The sequence below is a fragment of the Polypterus senegalus genome, chromosome 15 (assembly GCF_016835505.1).
Source record: "Polypterus senegalus isolate Bchr_013 chromosome 15, ASM1683550v1, whole genome shotgun sequence".
In the NCBI taxonomy this organism is placed as follows: Eukaryota; Metazoa; Chordata; class Cladistia; order Polypteriformes; family Polypteridae; genus Polypterus; species Polypterus senegalus.
The window spans coordinates 26,017,873-26,038,086 of record NC_053168.1 but is presented as its reverse complement, the minus strand read 5'-3'; positions in this window follow the sequence as shown (position 1 = coordinate 26,038,086).

Sequence of the window (20,214 nt, the reverse complement as noted above, 5' to 3'; positions counted from 1 at the left end):
CACTGGTGTGCCAATTCAGATTTAGTACATGTCCTTCATGATTGTTTTTAAAAAATGAACAACGCACAACCCAAAGTTGCAACTGGGACAGTAGAAGTGTTTTCTTTGCACACTTTTCTTATATTTTTTTATGTTGCTTGTCAATGCCTGATCTGCACAATCAACATGTCCCTTGTGTTATTGTAAATTACCATGGCACAGTGACTTCCACATTTAACCCTGACATGAACATTGACTGTTTGGTCATTGTAAGCAGCATTTAGAGGGCTTGTGGCTTTCTTGTCCTTCCACTTGATCACAATCTCACCAAATTTCTCAATGGTGAGCCTTCACACGACTAAATTAACCTGTTTGATCACGGCGATACAGTCGTACAGTGGCTTCCATATCAGTTTCTCTATCCATGTCAACATCTGATGACCAGTTCACATTTTCATCACTATCGCTTAATTCAACTAATAGATCAATTTCAGTTTGTTCTAAAACAGACTTTACTGCATTTCATTTACATGCCATTGGATGTTTTGGTTGAAAGTGCTGCTCCAATTATGAATATCTATGAGTTACTGTAGAGTGGCAAAATGTATAGAAAAAGTCATGATTTTTTTGCATTATATATATATATATATACTAATAAAAGGCAAAGCCCTCACTGACTGACTCACTCACTCACTCACTCATCACTAATTCTCCAAGTTCCCGTGTAGGTAGAAGGCTGAAATTTGGCAGGCTCATTCCTTACAGCTTCCTTACAAAAGTTGGTAGGTTTCATTTCGAAATTCTACGTGTAATGGTCATAACAGGAAGCTTTTTTTCTCCATTTACTGTAATGGAGTTGAGCTCGAAAGCTGTGGGGGCGGAGTTTTGTGTGACATCATCACGCCTCCCACGTAATCACGTGAACTGACTGTCAACGCAGTGCGTAGAAAACCAGGAAGAGCTCCAAAAGCGCTGAAGAAAACATGCATTATATAATTGAGAAGGCAGAAAACAATAAGAAGCGAGCGAGTGACATATACAACCATATTCATGAGTGCTGCTACTTCGGAAACAAAGCAAGGTATAAACCTAAAGTTTAAATTAAGTTCATAGACAGGCTGCCGCTGGCGTTTGTCATGCCCATGGGTAATGCGGGATACAAGTTTAATGAGAGGAGGCAGGATATAAACAAGAGTTTTGATCACTTTGTAACTAAGTTAAAATTGCTGTTGAAGGGCTGTGCTTATGCAAATTCCGAGAGACTGTGTTTGTGGGGGATTGACAGTTAAGGCGGGTGGGGGAGTCACGTCATCATCTCCCCTCCCATTGACCTAATTTCGCTCTGAGCTGAGCTCCACAGCTAACACAGTGTTACGGAAGCGACTTTGTGGCGCTGCCACCAAATACTCACAGAAAAATCCACAAGTTAATACACACGCTGTCTCTACAGTTTCTCCACACTGAATCCTCCAGGCACTACTTACAAAAGGTTACATTGACAATCATGTTACGTTATTTTTAAAATGTTTCCTTTTCTTAGCACCAGCACAGCTGAGAAGCTTTGATGCATATGCTCCATAATGCATTAAAAAATCACGCATTTAATCACACTTTGCAATACAAGCAAAGGGGAACTTCTGTCAATGCATGATTTCATGGTACACCGATTACATTGATCAGCGTTTCCCGATTCATTTTACCCTCGCACACCCTTGGTTTGAGAAGAAGTATGACAAAATATGAGGTTAACACAGAAAAACAGATCACCAATTGAAGCTTTATGAATAATCGATTCGCCATCAATAATTGTTTTGGTAAAGCCATACTCAGTGTATTCATTAGATGAACGGTAAAAAAATAAGAGCGAGGGGAGGGTGACTTATTAAGGCACGCAGGCAAAACCAAAACTCAAGGCCCTTGGGCCACATCCGGCCCGGCGTGTAATTATATCCAGCCTGCGAGATCATTTTATATATTATTGTTATTAATGGCCCAGGGATATGAAGCGCTGGTAACACAATAAACTACAGATCCCATAATGCAGCGCTTCAGCTGCCTTGCCGAACACTTGCCGCGTTAATCAAGTCTAGCTTATGATGCTGCAAGTTATTGCGAAGCAAGCCCACACGATGCCAAAGAGAAAAGTTGATTCTGAAAATAGAGCCTTTAAAAACCGATGGGAGGCTGAGTATATGTTTACTGAACCCGTGTGTCTCAATTGTGGAGCTAATGTGGCTGTAATTACAGAATTTAATCTAAAACGGCACTATGAGACAAAACATCAGGATAACCTGAAAGACCTGAATGCAATGCAGAAGATACAGAAAGCAGAAGAGTTAAAGAAGAATCTGACACTTCAGCAGACGTTTTTACCTGTGCAAAATCACAAAGTGATTTCAAGTGAAGCTACTTTTATGGGAGACACAAATGCACCAGTGCAACTTACCCCACTTTCCCTGTTGCCAAAGTAATGTTGAACCAAATCGGCACTACGGTGTTCCCAAATACGCACTTTGCTATTAAACTGAGCGCACTGCGCACTGAGTTTGCACGGCGCTTTGGTGACTCTGAAGAACAAAAAAAGAATTTTGAGTTGTTTCTCAACCCATTTGCTGTCGATGTGGAAACTGCACCTGTGCAGATTCAGATGGAGGTGATTGAGCTGCAGTGTAATGGCACACTGAAGGCAAAGTACGATACTGCAGGGCCGGCACAGTTTATTCACTCCATTCCCGCAAAAATGCCCCAGCTCCGTCTACATGCGGCTCGAACCTTGTGCATGTTTGGTAGCACATATCTGTGTGAGAAGCTCTTCTCAGTCATTAAGACTAACAAAACAGCACACAGGATTCGCCTCACTGATGAGCACCTGCAGTTCATCCTGACAATCTCCACAACACAGAACCTCACACCAAACATAAACGGAACTTGTTGCCAAAAAAAGATGCCAGGCGTCCAGCTCTGATAAAATGACATAAGAGCAAAGACAACTGAATGATTTGATTTGTTATTGCTGAAAAGAACAAATTTTATTTATTTTTCCAGGTTTTGTTATGCACCATGTTCATATTTGAATTTGTATAATTTTGACAGGATATATTTTTATTTTTTATATAAAATTACATAAGAGTAAAGAAATTTGAATGTTTGTTCTTTTAACGTTTACTTTATTTCTAACTTTTATAATTTAGACATGATGTATTTTCATGTAGAGCAAAATATTATAAGTTATTTAAGGTTTGAGTTGATTTATTCCGGAATAATATTCCTGTCTTTTTTTATTTATATTTATGTTCAAAAAAGTTAAGTTTTAAAAGTTTTAAAGTTTTAAAGGTTTAGTTTTAATGTGTTCAATAAATGTTTATCCTGTTCAGCCCGCAACCTAAAGTGTGTTTTGGATTTTGGCCCCCTGTGCAATTGAGTTTGACTCCCCTGATTTAGTCGACACAAATATCTTTGGTTGTAATGTAAGGCGAATTTACTCTTTACATTTGTATGGTGAAGAAAAATTTATGCAATGATGCCTACATTTAACTTCCATTCCTACCAAAGATATTTCTGTCGACTAAATAAAAATTCCTTCTATTTAAAATTTAAATAGAACTTGAACAGATACGATATTTCAAAATATTCACGCAGACTTGCGCGTAAGAGCGGGAGTCATCCGTTTTAACAAACAGCATATTGCACTGATACGAAATAGCCTGCCCATTTAATTATTTAGGAATGGATAAATAAATTGAGATTTTGTACAAATAATGTTTTTCATTTTTCTTCTTTGATGGATTCTGCCACTCCCAGCAACAGTTGCTCGCACCCCAAAAGTGTATATATATATATATATATATATATATATATATATATATATATATATATATATATATATATATATATATATATATATATATATACTCACCTAAAGGATTATTAGGAACACCTGTTCAATTTCTCATTAATGCAATTATCTAATCAACCAATCACATGGCAGTTGCTTCAATGCATTTAGGGGTGTGGTCCTGGGCAAGACAATCTCCTGAACTCCAAACTGAATGTCAGAATGGGAAAGAAAGGTGATTTAAGCAATTTTGAGCGTGGCATGGTTGTTGGTGCCAGACGGGCCGGTCTGAGTATTTCACAGTCTGCTCAGTTACTGGGATTTTTACGCACAACCATTTCTAGGGTTTACAAAGAATGGTGTGAGAAGGGAAAAACATCCAGTATGCGGCAGTCCTGTGGGCGAAAATGCCTTGTTGATGCTAGAGGTCAGAGGAGAATGGGCCGACTGATTGAAGCTGATAGAAGAGCAACTTTGACTGAAATAACCACTCGTTACAACCGAGGCATGCAGGAAAGCATTTGTGAAGCCACAACACGCACAACCTTGAGGCGGATGGGCTACAACAGCAGAAGACCCCACTGGGTACCACTCATCTCCACTACAAATAGGAAAAAGAGGCTACACCAAAATTGGACAGTTGAAGACTGGAAAAATGTTGCCTGGTCTGATGAGTCTCGATTTCTATTGAGACATTCAAATGGTGAAGTCAGAATTTGGCATAAACAGAGTGAGAACATGGATCCATCATGCCTTGTTACCACTGTGCAGGCTGGTGGTGGTGGTGTAATGGTGTGGGGGATGTTTTCTTGGCACACTTTAGGCCCCTTAGTGCCAATTGGGCATCGTTTAAATGCCACGGGCTACCTGAGCATTGTTTCTGACCATGTCCATCCCTTCATGACCACCATGTACCCATCCTCTGATGGCTACTTCCAGCAGGATAATGCACCATGTCACAAAGCTCGAATCATTTCAAATTGGTTTCTTGAACATGACAATGAGTTCACTGTACTAAAATGGTCCCCACAGTCACCAGATCTCAACCCAATAGAGCATCTTTGGGATGTGGTGGAACGGGAGCTTCGTGCCCTGGATGTGCATCCCACAAATCTCCATCAACTGCAAGATGCTATCCTATCAATATGGGCCAACATTTCTAAAGAATGCTTTCAGCACCTTGTTGAATCAATGCCACGCAGAATTAAGGCAGTTCTGAAGGCGAAAGGGGGTCAAACACCGTATTAGTATGGTGTTCCTAATAATCCTTTAGCACTAGAATTACCAGAGCCTACGAAAAAACTCGTAATTCCGTCCCACCTTAAATTGCTTCTTAAAATCGTTCACAGCTCTCCACCAGCGTCTTTTGTCATCTAAATGTGCTGATAAAAATCAGGCTGCAAGCAGCCGGCTATTCCATCCCCCCACCGACTTAGAACGTGCACAAACTTCTCCCAGCTCATGCCTTGATTGATTATCTAGGAGTGAAGTGGAGTTTTAGAGTGGAAAGAATAGATCATTATTTGGAATACACGCATTTCACGTGTGTTCCGTTTCTACAGTAATCCGTGTAAACACATTTTTAAAACAGAAACGTTTTCATATTGTAGTAGTAAATGACAAAATGTAAGCATAAACTATATAATGTATGAAGCCTGAAGTCCAAATATCAAACACTTTCACAAAAGGTACACATATAACAGAACAAGTATGCTGTTATTCAAAAATATAACTGCAGAAAAAAGCCACCTTAGCATGCCATATTGACACGTACGTACTGCAGCTGACACAGTAGCATAATGGTATCAGCCGCTTACTGGTATCCAAAAGCTCATGAGTTCGATCCCACATGGTTCAGTTTTGAGAAGTAAACTGCTCTTATTCTTACTATTTTAGAATAAAAACATGCATTTGATTTCAGTGTGTGTAATTTAAGATACTTGTAAAGGTTAGTTTTTTTTTTATTATTCACTTTTCATTCTCAGTCTCAGTCGTGTTCAGGATCCCCCCTATCTGAGAATGCTGTTTTCACATAAAGATGCGCGTGGCTCTGCAGCGTACTTGTGACTGCATTCTCGTACCAATGCTTGCGAACTGAAGTGCCTGCGTGCACTTTTCGTGGCATTACACGTCTATTTTTTTGAGCATGCCCATGTCGCTCAAACACAGGAACATATGTTGGTGTACAAGAATAAAAAAACAAGTGCACTTTTATTCTAGACTATAAGTGAAGAAAAAATAAAGCAAGTTACAGTAGGCGGTTGATACGACAGCTTGCGTGGTGCAATGCTAAGAACTGCTGATTTCCGATCCGTGCTATATAAAATCATCACATTCAAATATTAACAATTTCCACACACCCTTCCTACATTCACGACATGTGTACTTGTTGCAGTGTACACATCTCTCTGGGCTATGGTTCCTATTACACTGAATGAGCACCTGACATTGTACTTTCTTCCCTATATAAATAACATTCGAGTATAGCGTCTCCAAATAAATCACATTTGAGTTATAGCGCTCTTTATGTGAAAACAGCATTGTCAGATTTTGGGGGGGGGAATCGTGAACGCGATTGAGAGAATGGAACTGAATAAAAAAAGACTGAAATCAAATGTATGTTTTATTCTAAAATAGTTAAGTACATGCAATATTATTTGAAAACGAACAGCGTCAGATCGGGTTTGAATACACGCTGCGACGCTGAACTCCCTGTCTATCTACATAGTAATAACAGTAATTTTATTATTATATAGGAGCTTCCCTGTCTGCCTATCATATAGTGCCTTTCCTTCCTACCTATCTATATATCTATCCCCTTAGCTGTTTTTATATATCTATTATACAGTGCCTTCCCTGTTTATTTATATATCTAGTGCCTTCTCTGCCTGTTTGTCTGTCTGATTGCATATAGCGCTGAACTTACTGCTCTGTACTTTTCTGTCCTCTGCGTGTCCTGGAGTACAAAAGAAACAGCACCATACAGCAACATGTGCGAACTGGCAAGATCGGGGAAAAAACACGCGGTCACTGATTACAAACCGCAAGATGAATGAAAGAGACAATATATGTAAAAACATCATCGCACTAATGCAATATTATTTGAAAACGAACAGCGCCAGATCGGGTTTGAATATGCCCGATCTGACGCTGTTCGCTTTCAAATAATATTGCATGTACTTAACTATTTTAGAATAAAACATACATTTGATTTCAGTCTTTTTTTATTCAGTTCCATTCTCTCAGTCGCGTTCACGATTCCCCCAATCTGACAATGCTGTTTTCACATAAAGACGCTATAACTCAAATGTGATTTATTTGGAGACGCGCTATACTCGAATGTTATTTATATAGGGAAGAAAGTACAATGTCAGGTGCTCATTCAGTGTAATAGGAACCATAGCCCAGAGAGATGTGTACACTGCAACAAGTACACATGTCGTGAATGTAGGAAGGGTGTGTGGAAATTGTTAATATTTGAATGTGATGATTTTATATAGCACGGATCGAAATCAGCAGTTCTTAGCATTGCACCACGCAAGCTGTCGTATCAACCGCCTACTGTAACTTGCTTTATTTTTTCTTCACTTATAGTCTAGAATAAAAGTGCACTTGTTTTTTATTCTTGTACACCAACATATGTTCCTGTGTTTGAGCGACACGGGCATGCTAAAAAAAATAGACGTGTAATGCCACGAAAAGTGCACGCAGGCACTTCAGTTCGCAAGCATTGGTACGAGAATGCAGTCACAAGTACGCTGCAGAGCCACGCGATCTTTATGTGAAAACAGCATTCTCAGATGGGGGATAGGGAAGGATCCTGAACACGACTGAGACTGAGAATGAAAAGTGAATAAAAAAAACTAACCTTTACAAGTATCATAAATTACTGGCTGTTACACACTGAAATCAAATGCATGTTTTATTCTAAAATAGTAAGAATAAGAGCAGTTTACTTCTCAAAACTGAGCCATGTGGGATCGAACTCATGAGCTTTTGGATACCAGTAGCGGCTGATACCATTATGCTACTGTGTCAGCTACAGTACGACGTGTCAATATGGCATGCTAAGGTGGCTTTTTCTGCAGTTATATTTTTGAATAACAGCATACTTGTTCTGTTATATGTGTACCTTTTGTGAAAGTGTTTGATATTTGGACTTTAGGCTTCATACATTATATAGTTTATGCTTACATTTTGTCATTTACTACTACAATATGAAAACGTTTCTGTTTTAAAAATGTGTTTACACGGATTACTGTAGAAACGGAACACACGTGAAATGCATGTATTCCAAATAATGATCTATTCTTTCCACTCTAAAACTCCACTTCACTCCCAGATAATCAATCAAGGCATGAGCTGGGAGAAGTTTGTGCACGTTCTAAGTCGGTGGGGGGATGGAATAGCCGGCTGCTTGCAGCCTGATTTTTATCAGCACATTTAGATGACAAAAGACGCTGGTGGAGAGCTGTGAACGATTTTAAGAAGCGATTTAGGTGGGACGGAATTACGAGTTTTTTCGTAGGCTCTGGTAATTCTAGTGTTAGGTGAGTGTATATATGTGTGTGTGTATATGTATATATATGTATATATTGTGACGGACAGCCGGGTCCCATGCCCGGCCAGGACGGCTCTGCTGCATACGTCCCGGGGGAGCCATCATGGACATGGCAGTACCTCCCCCGGGGTGCTTGGGGGCAGTCACCCTGGCCGTGGATCTCTCCTCAATCTCCTCCGTGGCTCCATGGGACATGGAGCCCACCACAGCAGCCCGGTTGGGAGATGGGGTGGCCGCTAGCGGGTGCTGCAGAGAACCAGCCACCACACTGGATCAGCCCCACCAGGTCAGGCACCTGGAAAACTTCCGGGTGGGGTATAAAAGGGCCTGCCTCCCAGAAATCAAGGCCAGAATTGGGAGGAAGAGGACGAGGTTGCCTGGGAGGAGTGGTGGAGCAGGAAAGTTTGCATTGTCTTTGGGTTTTTGTGTTTGGGACTCTGTTGGGCCTGTGGGACACAGGGAAGACGTGTGCCCACGGCTGAAGAAAATAAAGCAACCCTTGAGTGTGAACACGTGCCTCTGCGTAGTCTGTGCCGGGTCGGCTGCTATATAGCGCCTTTTCACAATATGTAGATATGTATGTATATGTATATATATGTTTATATATGTGTGTGTGTATGTATATATATATATATATGTATTTGTGTGTGTGTATGTATGTGTGTATGTATATGTAGGTGTGTATATGTAGATATGTATATATATGTATATATATGTGGATGTATGTGTTTATATGTGTATATATATATATATATATAGACCCGGGTTCGCTTCCCGGGTCCTCCCTGCGTGGAGTTTGCATGTTCTCCCGTGTCTGCGTGGGTTTCCTCTAGGCGCTCGGTTTTCACCCGCAATCCAAAGACATGCAGGTTAGGTGGATTGGCGATTCTAAATTGGCCCTAGTGTGTGCTTGGTGTGTGGGTGTGTTTGTGTGTGTCCTGCGGTGGGTTGGCACCCTGCCCAGGATTGGTTCTGGCCTTGTGCCCGGTGTTGGCTGGGATTGGCTCCAGCAGACCCCCGTGACCCTGTGTTCGGATTCAGCAGGTTAGAAAATGGATAGATGGATGGATGTATGTATATATGTGTGTGTGTATATATATATGTGTATATGTATATATTTGTTTATATGTGTGTGTGTATATATATATATATATATATATATATATATATGACAACAACACTCATCACTCACAACAGTGACAAAACAATTACATTGACAATCATGTTACGTTATTTTCACAATGTTTCCTTTTCTTTTTCATTACTGCTTTAACACACTACTTCTCCACTGCGAAGCGCGGGTATTTTGCTAGTATATATATATATATATATATAATATATGTATATATACAGTACAGGCCAAAAGTTTGGACACACCTCCTCATTCAATGTGTTTTCTTTATTTTCATGACCATTTACGTTGGTAGATTCTCACTGAAGGTATCAAAACTATGAATGAACACATGTGGAGTTACGTACTTAACAAAAAAAGGTGAAATAACTGAAAACATGTTTTATATTCTAGTTTCTTCAAAATAGCCACCCTTTGCTCTGATTACTGCTTTGCACACTCTTGGCATTCTCTCAATGAGCTTCAACAGGTAGTCACCTGAAATGGTTTTATTTGTGTTGGTGGTCCTGCGAAAGAGGTGGCGACACCTGTCAATCACCACCAGGAACTGCCCTCTGCCCTATAAATCCAGAGGGTCTCCCACAGTGTCCTGCGTTTCATTTTGAATATGCTTGGTATTGGTGGATTCTATTTCTGCAGATTCTAATAATTTTCTTTAAGTTCTGCTTTTGGCCCACTGCATCGGGACTCTGGTTGTATTGGATTGCCTTACTGAGTACAGCAAATCCTTTTGCCTGTATGCTTTATGAAGCATTAATTATTATTGAAGAGCAATTTTAAGATATGATTTTTTTTTATTTTATTAAGATTCTACCAGGCTTTTTTGCATATAGCTGGGTTTTTGATAATATTTCCCTCTAGTCTGCATTTTTGGAAGTGCTTTTGGGGCATATGTGCTTTGGGACTCCTAGTCTGGTGGAGAAAATAACAAAATCTGCTGGGGTGCCAAGGCCAATACCAAATTGCATCCGAAAAAATATTAAATTAAGGTCAACTTCTAAGCAAAAACTGCAATAAAGAGGATGACGAAAGAACTGAATTGCCTAAGTATAAGAGAACCAACACTTTAATGATTTTTATGGCTCAAGAAAAGCCCATAAAAAGATTAAACAGAAATTGCATTCATAATAGGTGCAGGTCTCCAGAAATTCCAAGCAAAGCCTACCCCAGGCAGCCTGACCCCAAACTAGTGGCTTCATTCTACACAGACCTAGGTGGCAACAAGGGGCCATGACTTGTAAAGATGAAAATCTCATTTAATACTCCAAAAATATAATAAAATATAATAAAAAAACAGCCACAGGTTGGAGCTTCTCTTATCTGAAATGGTAAGCTGTTCCAGAGCTCACCTTGAAAAAAGGCTCTAGGAGTCGAAGGATAGGCAAATAGTGTAATTAGTTTTATTGCAATAAACAATAAGGTGGACTCAACCCAATCAAGCTGTGCTGAGCCCCGATCAACAAGAACATTTATTTATATAGCACATTTTCATTCAAAAAAATGTAGTTCAAAGTGCTTTACAAAATGAAGAATAGAAAAATAAAAGACACAGTAAAAAATAAAATAAGTCAACATTAATTAACATAGAATAAGTATGGTCCAATGGCCAGGGTGGACAGAAAAAACAAAAAAAAACTCCAGATCAAGCCAAAGGTTACATTAGGGGTCCTCAATCACGGTCCTGGAGGGCTGCAGTGGCTGCAGATTTTTGCTCTAAACCACTTGTTTAATAAGAAGCACTTATTGCTCAAGTAACACTTCTGCTTCACTGTAGTTTTCTTGCTCATTAAGATTTTGAACCCTTATGGCTTATTTTAGTCTTAAATAGCTGCATTCTTGATTTTTAATGGCTCCTAATTAGCAATAATATGCAAATGACAAAAAAGACCAGCATTTCTCCATTTAGCTTGTTACCATTTACTCCTGTGTGTATTTATCATGCACTATTGGGCTTGATTACATACTTGGACTGAGAATTACTCATCTGTGTTAGCCTTCAAATCATTTGGATGATATCCTGAGAAAGGGGAAGAAAATCTAAGACATGGGAATGACCTGACATAGCAGAGTTAAAGCACGAACAAGCCATGAAATTAAATTATTGGCAAGAATTGCTTTCTAATTAAGCAACTGGGTTAGAACAAAAACCTGCAGCCACTGCAGCCCTCCAGGACTGTGATTGAGGAATTCTCAGTTACATCATATATAGCCATTTCTTATCACCCTGATCTCGCTAGCAACAGCTCATTCGCTGCTTACCCTGACTCCCAATTCTAGCTGGCCTCTTTCAGGCCATCCTTGTAGCCACCAATCTCATTATTCAGCATCATTCCTTGCCACCTTTATTTCCTGGCAGGCTCCCAACCAGTTTTTTGACCTTGGACTGACTCCATTCATCTTTCTCCCCCTTCTCCATTCTTTGGGTTATGAGATATTGGTAGCTCCTTTCTGATCTAATTAAAAAATATGACATATGCCTTAATTGCTTAGCATACCTGCTTTGTGTAAACGTTCAATTCTCATAAAAGTTCATGTTAAGTTTACATGTACTTGTGCTAATACATGATTTTTTCTTTTCCATAAAGGTAGCTGAGATATTGTTCTAAAATTTGACAGTACAGTTGGATCAAGGTTTGGTTTTCTTTAGAGAGGGCACAGCACAGCATGTTTAAAATAGGCCGGGACTGAACCGTTTCTGAGGGAGGTATTAGTCAAACCAGTGCATCTCTTTGTGCCATTCCCAACCCCAGATAAAAGCGGAGGGTTATGTTATCCAGTGTAAATTTTTGCCAGATCACTATGCAGACAACAATACAGATTTCCATACCAGAGCAGCTGATGCCCGGGTTAACAATGGCTGCCACTGGTACTCTTAACCAAAAGAAGATAGCAAAATACTTAAAAATTTCAAAAGGGTAAGGGAAACCTTCAAAAATTTAGCTAGGAAAGACAAAGCCGCAAAGTAATTTTTATAAACGTAATGATTTATTTGAATACGAGTAACGTTCAAAAAGTTTCCGCAGATTTATATTTTCATTGCAAACGTTGAAGGCAGGAGGAGTAGTGATTGGTCGTGTCTGAGAGTGTCAGGTGACTGGGAAGATTGCATCGCAAAGGAAGGGTAACTATGTAGGAAAGTGATGTCATTTGTTTTTGAAATTCTTAATAAACAGAGTTAAAAAAAGTGCAGAAACATTTGAATGTCCCTCGTATAACAATGAAGGGCAAGGAAGCAAAAAGGAGTATCAATACACAATCCAAAGATCAAGAACTACAAACAGAAAAAGATAATCCCCATAAACCAGCAAATCCAATACTTAGAAATTCATAAACGATGTCCTATATTATCAGAAATTAGAAAAAAATCTCACTCTGAACATATGTTAACATTTTTTTTTTTACAATTTGGCAGGATCTAATCAATAACCGTTTAGAACAAATTTTTGTTGGCTGGCTCTCCTCTCTTTTCTTTTGGGTGGGGATTGAATTTTGGTTTTGTTAAGTTTGATTGTTATCTGCTTCTAATTAAATTAGAAAAAAAAAGAAATATATGTAGGCAGTGAACATCAATGAGCCACTGAGGAATCCACTTGACTCCTACGGAATATAAAGGCTTAGGCCGGTCCTTCAGTGGGCGGTGACATCAGGGTAGCCCCGCCTCTTGGAGGATCCCCACCCACAAAGAACAAGGAATGCGTGAGAACAAATCATTACACATAAATAATAAATAATCAAGACAATAAAATTCATAATCATAATAAACATATGAAATATAATAATTTAAAATAAAAATCAGAAAAGGAAAATATACAGAAGTCAGGAGCACACCCTGGCTGACACGTGACACCTGTTTCATTGTCATTTGCAAAATAAAAATGGTCATTATTGGTATTCTACACGTCTATGATGGTTGAAGTGATTGGCCCACAAGCACTTTGAGGAGATTAGAAAAGCGCTATATAACTGTAATTAATGTGCCTTGACACTGTGCCCTGGGTAAGAATGGACAATGCTCTTGTTTCCCTACATGCCAAATGCATTAATTTATTGCTAATTAAACTTCAGTTAACTAACAGCTCTGTCTGAAAAACATGCAACACCTGACTAATAGAAAATAAGCAACAGCAGTTCTGTGGCTTTTCAAATCCAATAGTAAACAAAAAAGTTATGCTTCAACACTTCAGCTTTTTTAATTTGTCCTACTGTGTATCGAATTTTTTCTTTTTTGTTTCTTTTTAGGCCTCCTGGAAAGAGGTACTTGAGGATACATCTTTAAAAAGAAAAACAAAGTAAGAGTAAAAAAGCCAAAGCAGTGCTAAAAGCATCACATTGTTCAATTGTACTACCTTTTTCATCAAAGCAATTTGTAATTTTCCTGCTCTCCTCTAAACAAACATTTACTGAACAGAAGATATATTTCCCATTTGACACATGCTGACAAGATGTAATCGTAACTCAGTATGAACAGGAATAATTCATAGCTCTGAATTCATATTCCTGCAAAATAATTAGCAAATTCCATAAACAAGATGCAGTGCTGGACAGTAAGGCACTTGCACATGCAGCAGAAGCTTGTTCAAATTATAGAGGCGCACCTCGATGGGATGAGCTATCACGAATATAACATTTCAAGGGTATCTGTTCAATCATTTTGAAGCAAGTTTAGAAATTGGAAGGCTAATAAAGATGGCTGTCAGGTACCCATGGTGAATTGAAGATAAAAGTCAACATCCCATGGTAAATTCCCTTGGGGTGGTTGCTTATAAAAAGAAGATGCAAAATTCTGATACAGGTGCCCGTTAATGTCGAAATCTCACTCGCTCTATCGCCAGAAGGGCATTGACTGCTTTCTGTCAGATAATAAGCAAGTGTGATTAAGGCACCCGCATGAGGTGCACAGGCTGGGAGATTCAAAAGTAGGCAAAAATGAGTTTTAGCAAATGACATGGGTTCAAATTTACAATTTGCTATTGATATTAAGACTTTTAATATATTTTGAAAGCTATAAAAGGAGTGACTGGCGGAACTAATGAAAAAACTTTTTCAAACTTACACCATGAAAAAAATTACTTTAGTGGGTGAATAAAGCAAACAAGACCATTTTCTGATCTTGTTTATTTCAAATTTTGGATTACAGAGACGAAGCTTATAATAGCAGTAGGATTCAGGTGCAGAACTGGGTGCATTCAATGACAAGCTAATTTAGAAATGACAGTTAATTCAAATCACATGCCTTTGGACATTTTGAGCTCCTGGTGAAAATCCCAATGGAGGTGATGGATCCAGCATTGGCTTGTACAGCTTGATGACATCAAGCTGGTCTCACAAAGCATTATGGGGCTCAAAGGTTTGTCTAAGGCGAATTTACAAGGATAAATTCAGTGCTGAAGGACACCGGCAAGCCCAGCAAATCTGATACAAAAAAAACACTTGTCACACACGTGCCCATGGGAGGCAGTTACAGGGTCTAAATGAGAGTAATTCCACGCGAAACCAGGGGGGTTGGTGGAGTGCACTGACCTTTTTTCTTACTCTCCTGCAGGCCGTTCACAGGAAATTCCGCCTGGCCCTAATGATGTCACTTCCGGTTCTGGACCCTTGGATGACATCATTTCCAGTGAAGAACCCATGACCAAAGAGACTTCCTGTTCTGACCCTTCTGATGACATCATGTCTGAGCCTATGTAAGAGGACCCTTCCACTTCCGCCCATGATGACTTCACGTCCTTTTCTGGCCTTTAAACCGCCATATTTGACTAACCTAATCAGTTCTTTTTTGGACTCCATTTTGAGCACATCAGTGCTAGCAATTTACCCATTTGCCGCCAGGGAATATTATACAGGTGGCTGCCCCAGACCTTTTTATGACTCTTGTGTCTGCTTTTTGTGACACACTTTAGCAAATTTCACCATTCAACACTAGTCAGAAAATGGACAATGTCATTATAGGCAGTCCCCGGGGTAAGAACAAGATCCGTTATTTTTGTCTGTCCTTAAGTCGAATTTGTATGTAAGTTGGAATACATACATGTGGTTCTTATTAAGTCAAATGTTTCCCTCAGTCTAGTATTTATTTTACCTTACTGTGCATATAAAACACTTAAGAAACACTTCCAAATGAAAAAAACTTAAAACAACATACAGATCTGTACATAATACTGTAGTAATGATAACAATAATAATAAGTAATAATAAAAGTAACTGTGTTCATACAGCACTGTACTGTAAAAAATATTAAACAAACAGTTCTTAAAACAATTTAAATAGAAAATTTAAGAAAAAGGCTAATGATTAAAGGTTAACACTCACCTGTGAGTTAACATTATGATAACTTTACTAATTAGATGATGCAGAAAATAATGGACTTGTTGTTGGAGAGAATGGGCCTGGTGCTGCAGAGTCAGGGTTTGATTCTGCTGCTGGAGACGGGAGGTTTACTGCGTCAGTCAATTTCTTAAAGTAGGCATTGAGGGAGGTTTGTACAGAGCTTTTCATTCTCGTCATAAATGACCTTGTGGCTGAAACCCTCAGTAAGTGTATGGTGAATCTCTCTGTATTAGGCTTATGCTCTTCTAACTTTGCCATCCCTGCTTCAATGAGACAAAAGATTTCAGCTAATGCCTCTGTTAAACTTTTTTGGTAATTGTTTTCCTTTTTTGATATATCTCCAGCACTTGCATCGGATTTACACTTTGGCAAAATTGTTCAAGGGTATGTAATAGAAAAACAGGACTGTGATCAGAGTTAATGAGTTGTGATGTTACCAGAACATTCAAAATCAATCTAAACTGCTTGAATAACGACGTGATAGATCATGCTAGAAATGAAAGAGTGATAAACAAGCTTTGAAATGAGTCGCCGGTGACGCCTGTAATCTGAAGTGAAGGTTAAAAATAAATAAGCTTATCATATTAAATTTTTATAGAATATTTTGTTGTAATCGATTGCAATTTTATCCACTACCTCAGCATTATTTATATATATAAAAATATATATATAATCCAATGTCTGTCTGTCTGTCTGTCCGCTTTTCATGATACGACTACTTAATGGATTTAGATTGGGTTTTTTTTCTAGAATTTGCTTGAACAATCCGGTTTATATTGCGACTTTTCTCATCACGCTAAGAATTATAGTTTGCTTGCAGGAGCAATACATTCGCGCTAATCTGAGAGAGAGGCTGTTTGCCCAGGGGAAGTGGACGGGGTCGTCCTCACTCACGCACCAGCCTCAGGGTGTGTACCTTAAATCCGCTTAGCTAGTGAACGAGAGATCTTTTTTAATTTATTAATTAAGGCTAATAATGTTCCATTTGTGTGTTTTATCTCTATACTAGCAGAATATCCGCGCTTCGCAGCGGAGAAGTAATGTGTTAAAGAAGGTATGAAAAAGAAAAGGAAAAATTTTAAAAATAACGTAACATGATTGTTAATGTAATTGCTTTGTCATTGATATGAGTGTTGTTCTCATATCTATATATATATATATATATATATACTGTATATATCTATCTATCTATATCTCTCTATATATATATTTATGGCAAAATACCCGCGCTTGGCAGCAGAGAAGTAGTGTGTTAAAGAAGGAAAGAGAAACAAAAGGAAACATTTTGAAAATAACGTAACATGATTGTCAATGTAATTGTTTCGTCACTGTTATGAGTGTCGCTGTGATATATATATATATATAGCAAAATACCCGCGCTTCGCAGCGATGTTGTGTGTTAAAGAAGTTATGAAAAAGAAAAGGAAACATTTTAAAAATAATGTAACATGATTGTCAAAGTAATTGTTTTGTGTATTTGGTGGCAGCGTCACAAAGTTGTTTTCGGTAGCTGCAGCAGAAAATGTACCACCACGTCTGACACGCCTCCTTTTTACTGTTTTCTCACAGCTTGGATTGCTGCTGTCATAATGGGTTTGAGTCTACATATATATATGTATATGCCTATCTACATCATATATACACACACATACATACATACACACACACACAAATTATATATATGTGTGTGTGTGTGTATATATATATATATATATATATATATATATATATACACATACATACCAACATACACACAGGTATATATATGTGTATATATATGTATGTGTCTATATGTGTGTGTATAGCTTTGGTCACTGAGTGCAAAGGAAAAATAATAAAATATATATAAGTTATTAAACAGTAAAACATTAACGCTTTAAGAAGTACAGGTACATTGAGCACTACTGGAGTGGTTGCGGGTAAACTACATTTTAAAGACTGTGTAACACAACAGGTAAGTAGTACTAACAGCAGCTAAAATGTATATGGATCATCTCTCTGTAGTAGATCCCTTTTGAAAGGCGCTACACGACGGCTGTGGTATAGAAATGACATTTTCTATGCGAACGTTTAAATTTCTGCCTCTGGTAATGTGCCTTACCGGCATTACCAGCAATTAAAGAAAATTAGTTTTGTGTCCTCTGCAGTGTTAAGAGAGAAAGGCTTTGGTTTGGGATAAAAGGAAAAAAGGTGTAAAGAAAGGAAAGTTGTCTTTTTCTTTTATATAGTATAGAGAGATGTGTTCGCTGACGATATGATCGCCTTTTGGGGACAGTCGCGGTGGGTCTTGTGTAGACTGGTGAGTCGTCCCTGCCATTAATCGGTTGTGATGGCACTGTCAGTCCTCCACTCGTGTGCGTGTCTTCATAATCCGAGCTGACGACCTCATAATTGTATACGTGCAAAAGAAAATGCAGAAAAGGGGTCCCGTGTTTGCACTTGTCTGGGCTATAGCTCAGGGGGAGGATGAAAAAAATCAAAAGTACTCACTTTGACTTAAGGCAGAAGCGCAGTCAGCGTCTCAAAGGCCGACACAGCTATGTGCTCGACTTTTGCTGGGCAGGAGACCCCAGTTTTTGCAGACACGTTCACTTGATCAAAAGTCTCAGCGCTCTTTGGAGGTCATTCATATATATATATATAGCAAAATACCCACGCCTCGCAGTGAAGAAGTAGTGTGTTAAAGAAGTAATGAAAAAGAAAAGGAAACATTTTAATAATAACGTAACATGATTGACATTGTCATGAGTATTGCTGTCATATATATGCCTGCCTAAATAAGTCACCTCGCGCTCTTACTTTTTACCGCTCATTTAATCATGGCTAGTGGCGGAAAATTTATAAAATGGAAGGAGGATTACACTGAGTATGGCTTTACCAAAACAATTATTGATGGCGAATCGATTATTCATAAAGCTTGAATTGGTGATCTATTTTTCTGTGTTAACCTCATATTTTTTCATCTTCTCAAACCAAGGGGGTGCGAGGGTAAAATGTGCTGATCAATGTAATCGGTGTACCAGGAAATCATGCATTGACAAAAGTTCCCCTTTGCTTGTAATGCAAAGTGTGATTAAATGCATTATTTTTTAACGCGTTATGGAGCACATGCATCGAAGCTTCTCAGCTGTGCTTGTGCTAAGAAAAGGAAAGATTTTAAAAATAACGTAACACGATTGTCAATGTAACCTTTTGTAAGTAGTGCCTGGAGGATTCAGTGTGGAGAAACTGTAGAGACAGCGTGTGTATTAACTTGTGGATTTTTCTGTGAGTATTTGGTGGCAGTGCAACGAAGTTGCTTCGGAAGACGGCGTTAGCCGCGGAGCTCAGCTCAGAGCGAAATGAGATGAATGGGAGGGGAGATGATGACGTGACTTCCCTACCCGCCTTAACTGTCAATCCCCCACAAACACAGTCTCTCGGAATTTGCATAAGCACACCCCTTCACCTGCAATTTTAACTTAGTTACAAAATGATCAAAACTCTCGTTTATATCCTGCGTCCTCTCATTAAACTTGTATCCCGCATTACCCGTGGGCATGTGAAACGCCAGCGTAGCCTGTCTATGAACTTAATTTAAAGTTTAGGTTTACACCTTGCTTTCTTCCAAGTAGCAGCACTCATGAATATGGTAGTATATGTCACTCGCTCGCTTCTTATTGTTTCGCTGCCTTCTCAATTATATAATGTATGTTTTCTTCAGCGCTTTTTGGATGTCTTCCTGGTTTTCTATGCACTGCGTTGACAGTCAGTTCACGTGATTACGTGGGAGGCGTGATGATGTCACACGAAACTCCGCCCCCACAGCTTTCGAGCTCAACTCCATTACAGTAAATGGAGAAAAATACCTTCCAGTTATGACCATTAGGCGTAGAATTTCGAAATCAAACCTGCCCAACTTTTGTAAGTAAGCTGTAAGGAATGAGCCTGCCAAATTTCAGCCTTCTACCTACACGGGAAGTTGGAGAATTAGTGATGAGTCAGTGAGTCAGTCAGTGAGTCAGTCAGTGAGTCAGTCAGTCAGTGAGGGCTTTGCCTTTTATTAGTATAAATATATAAAATCCAATGTCTGTCTGTCTGTTTGTCCACTTTTCACGAGAGAACTACTTAACGGATTTAGATATTTTTTTTCTATAATTTGCTTGAACATTCCAGTTGATTTTGAGACTTTTCTCATCACGCTAAGAATCATAGTTCACTTGCAGAAGGGATATATTTGAGCTAATCTGAGACAGAGGCAGCGGGCCGAGGGGAGGGGGAAGCACGACGTCAGGAATGGGGAGCTGGGGGTTGGTGGCCCTTCTCACTCACGTACCAGCCTCGGTCTACCTCTTTGAATCGGTCTACCTCTGGCCACGTTTAGCAGAGTACCTTGCCTCT